The sequence below is a fragment of the Otolemur garnettii genome, unplaced genomic scaffold (assembly GCF_000181295.1).
Source record: "Otolemur garnettii isolate 467f Iridium unplaced genomic scaffold, OtoGar3 scaffold00096, whole genome shotgun sequence".
Lineage (NCBI taxonomy): Eukaryota > Metazoa > Chordata > Mammalia > Primates > Galagidae > Otolemur > Otolemur garnettii.
In genome coordinates, this window is record NW_003852491.1 from 3,586,710 (window position 1) to 3,591,673 (window position 4,964).

Here is a 4,964-nt window from a genome sequence, read left to right on the forward strand (position 1 = left end):
GCTGGGCCAGTGGCCAAGGTAGAGTTTCCCCTTCACTGTCATCTTCAAATGCAGTATTTTTTATAGTTATGCTGTTTTGTATTCAACTTTGGATTGTTTTATATAATATAGGACAATGAGTATCTGTTAAATAAGGTACTAGAGGAAAAAATGTCACCTGGAGAACTGAATCTTGACATCACCTGTGAGATAACTACTATGTTTCCTGCTTGGATTTGTTGTTCAACTGTAATTTGAAACACATGGGAAGACATGACTATATGCATTTGGTAGGAGGCAAGTGGGTAGAATATTCTAGATGCCAATATTTTTTCTTTATTGCCTTTTAATTTCAGATTACTATAAGGGTACATATAATTAGGTTACATCATTTGATTAGTTCTTCCATCCTTCTGAAAATTGCCAGTTTGTCTAGTTGGTTAAGCTAATGAAATGCACGTGTGGAATATGACATTGGTGACCAGTTTTCTAGGGTGTAGACTGGAAAAGAGTGGACAGAGTCTTCATCATAATACCTATGTGAGTATTCAGGGAGGAGGAGTAGAAAGACTGAAAGAGAGTTTTGACAATATATGTTGCTGCTGGCTATAGTTGCATTTCTATTCTTAGAGGCTGTGAGATTCCCTAGTGCCTTCATGGAAAACTCCCCTTATTGAGTAAGACGGTTTGAATTGAAATATAAAGTCGTACATTTGTGGTCAGACAATATAATACTGTGGCTTTCTTTTCCATTAAAGAATATAATTTAGCCAACTTTATAGGTTAATATACACCATCTACAAGGGCTCTGTTTCATTTTTGATGAATATGCTGCAACTTATTTAACAAGTTCTCTTTACTAATGGGCGTTAAGATTTCTGATGAACATTTCTACATTAAACATCCTTGACTATGCTTGAAAAAATATTTGAACAACTGTCTTCTTCCCATAAATTCTTTAAAGTCAGATTGCTGGGTCAAAAGGTATTTTCATTAAAAACTGTTTATATATTGTAATACTTCCCTTTGGAAAAATTCTATTAGCTTATGCTTTCATTAAGAGTAATTGAGGAATGCTGTTTCCCAAAAAGGATTCCCAGCACTAGCTTTGGGTAAATATTTGCCACCTGATAGAAAAAGGTCGTGTCACATTTTAAACTTTAAATTTATCACTAGTGAAAATGAACATCATATGTTTATTGGTGATTTATATTTCCTATTTTGTTGAATTGTCTTTTCATGTCTTTTGACCATTTTTGATTTGGGAGTCAAATTTTATCATAAATTTGTAACCAGTCCTCATCTATTAGGGATATCCACATTTTGTTATCTGTAATGCTATACTTTTGCTCACGCTGTACTATCCTTTCCTTTGAATTTTGACCTTGTATGCGTATACATGGGAATATTGCAGGCATTTAAAGAAATTTTATAGTCAAATTCCTCAATTTTAATTTTTTTTTCTGGGTTTTCTGTTTATGAAAAGAAAAGCAGTGACTTTCAACTTTATTTTGCTCTGGTATTTCAATTCTTTATTTTTAGAATATTTGATCCACCATGATTTATTTCAGCTAGTGTAGTGAGTTGTGATACAGTTTTTCTCCCCTGATTTCTGACTTTTTGGATTTCCCACCCGCGACCATTTGTTCCTGAAGTTCTTTTAATTTTGTCTCTAGAATATCTTTGGAATGCATTCTTTCGTTCCACCTCCAACTTCCCCACCTTGGCCAAGAATTCATTATTTTTGGCCTACATTACTGCAACAGCCTCCTAACTGGTCTCCCTGCTTCCAATCTTAGAAGTCTAAAATTCAGTCCCAGATGTTGCCAGAATGGTTTTTCAAAAAGCACTTCTGGGGGACTTCCAGGAAAGATTTTGATTTGAGCACAGTCATTTAATTTTTCTTTCCCAGATTTCCATGGAAAATACTCGCTTAAGCAGTTTGATCTACTCTATAATAGTCAGGGTGCAACTCTGGTCATATTTTAAAAAATTCTCAAAGTTAAATTAAAATTCCACTAGGATCTCATGCTTCAAAAAGATAAGAGATTTGGTATTGCCTTGTCTTATGTCTTCCGACTTAAGACTTGAAAAACTGCGGACTTTTAAAATAGTGCTCAGAGCAAGATGAGTTTCTATGAGATTGATAATATTCTCTCTAAGACAAGGACATGTACCAAATATTCATGACCTCCTTCACATTTCCAAGTTTCTTTGGAGTTAGGTTTGGGTCCTGAAACTGGTTTTTATCAATGGGTTGTGAGCAGATGTGAAGTGTGATTTGTCCTAGGAGTAGCTCCAAGAGCCAGCATATGGTTACTCAGTTTTGCTGGTTCCCTTGAACACAGGCTCGTATGGTCCTGATACTGGTACTCTATTTATCTTGCTCCCTGCAATAAAGAAGATGTTGGCCAGCGTTGCAGTTAACTTACAGTGGGCTTGAAATTGGTGTGAGTAACAGATCACAAAGTTTTGGGGATTGTTTGCTTCGACAGCACAACTTGATCAGACTCCCAAGAGACTAAGATGGAAACTGCCAGTTCTCTTAAAGACCTCGGTCCTGAATGGCACAGTTCACCTCTACCACACTCTAGGGATCAAAGAAATCACAGGCCAGCCCAAATTAAAAATGAGGTTTGTGGGAGGCATAGATGGGAATGAGTATCAAAAAATTTGTGGCCCTCTTTCATCTGCTACAATCTGCTCTCTGGCCATAAATACATTCCTCCCTCCTGAGAAACACATTCACTATCTTCTAAGGCAACCAAAGGCTCATGTAACTGGTTCATGTTCGATGATATCACCATCTAAATGAAGTCCTCGGTTGGATTAACCTCTTTGGATATGGTCTCCCCAAGAATGGTTCCTGTTGATCTGAAGAACTATGAATTAAAGTGCAGAGCTCACTATCTCCCAAATGCACCCAGCATGCCATAGAAAGACAGGGATAGGATTACCACAATGGACACTGAATGGAGAGACAACGAGATCCATAGTGATCCTGAAATCCTGTCAGGAACATGTTGCTGACTCCTTGATTTGGGCCCAGTTTTACTCCCGGGTAACAATTGTCGATGGTCTTGGTTCTATGCTCTGAGACCACTCCCTCCCCTAAGAAATAGATCTGGCATGCAGCATAGTACCCTTTTTTGTACCTGTAGAAAGTTAAAGACCTATAGGCTCTTTTCATTTTAGACTATTTTTCTCCCTTGCAATATAGTTAAATGTACATCTATCAATTTAATTATCATAAATACTATGTGAGTTTCCTGTACATGTTATTGGGCTTTACCCCATTAGGCAAAAACAATACTCACAAACCTCTTCTATACATTTTAGAGTCAGAGTATTGTGAGACAACACTCTTGTGAGGCTTAGAAACCTCTTTGTCTAGTTGAGAGGATCCATGAGGCATTCCTATAAGTCCTTTTGAAGTATTAACAAAGAGTCTCAATTCCATCCTTGAGATAACGTCCATTTCTTGCGTTGAGCTCTTTTAGCTATCTTGAAAGTCTGGAAATGAGGAATGATTTTATTTTTAAACATATAGGTCTTTTATATTTCTTCTAAATTCTTATTGAGATTGAAAACTAAAGAGTTCCTTTTTTTTTTTTTTTTTTTTAGCATGTCTCTCTCTATTTGTACATTTTTATATGTAGCTAAATAAAACCAACTGGCACTTTCAACATTCTTCCTGGAAATCTCCTTAGCCAAATCTGTAAATTCATTATATATATTTTTTGCTTTCTACATTACCTCAAGCAAAAATATTGCCAAACTTTTCACCATTAAGGACACATACGAGGTTGGAAAATTGAGTTCTCAAACTTATCCTGGAAAAAGTGCCACATACTTAATTGCTGAATATTGCTATGGTCACCAGATGGTCAGCGGGAGTACTTTGAAGGTGACCATAGTGATATTCAGCAATGAGGTGTGTAGCACCTTTTCTAGGACGAGTTTGCCAACTTAATTTTCTGACTTCATATCCCTCTTTCGCTAGTCTTTAATAGAAGGATCTTCATTGAACTTGAACCTTCACTGAGACCTCTTGAGGCTCTTACAGCTCTTGACTGCAGCTCAGTCTCAGGGACAACATGATATGTCTTAGTTTGTTTTTCCCATTAACTGCAGCATTCAATTCCGAGTACCAATTTGTTTTCTGGTCTACAGTATTACAGGTATATTATAAACCACTCCAAATCTTAGAGGCAGAACACAAGCAGTGTATTGTGCTTATAATTGTTTGAGTTAGGGACTCAGTTAGGGCATAATAAGGACGACTTGTCTCTGCTCTACAATCAGGGAATCTCAGTTGAGGATCCTCAAATGGCTGGAGTTGGCCAGGGTAGCTTAACTGTGGGGGTCAGAGGGAGGTTGACCTCTATCTTGGATCCTCTCTCTTTTGAATCACTTCCTGTGGGGCCAAATGCCATGTGCTGTGACAGTCCTCAGGGGAGGGTGGTCAGGTCAGGACACTCAGGTGGCCTATGAGAAGCCCACATAGAAAGGAACTGAGGTTCGCCATCACCTGTGTGTGCAATCTTGGTAGATCTTTTGAAGCCTGCCACACAGCCACACAAGTTATTTTGGAAGTGAATTTTCTCTCAATAAAACCTTTATGTGACCACTGTCCTGGCTTACACTTTGACTGGGACCTTATCAGAGATAGTGAACTGTAATTACTCAGCTATTCCTAGATTCCTGGATTAAAAAACCTAAGATAAGCTATATCTTGGTTTAAGCTACTAAATGTGGAGTTATCCGTTATGTGGGAATAGATAATAATGTCACCTCACCCTTTCTTTTCTTGTATAGTCTATTGGATGTGTGAAGCAGAAAACTCATCTTTTTAGCTTGTGGTCTCTGGATTAAGATGTGTATACCTGGCCCTGATATAGAGATCATGGGCTTTATGGATAAGGCCATGGTCAGATTTTCTGGCTGACACTTTTTGTGAGACGATGGGTGTTTTGTGTGTAAAT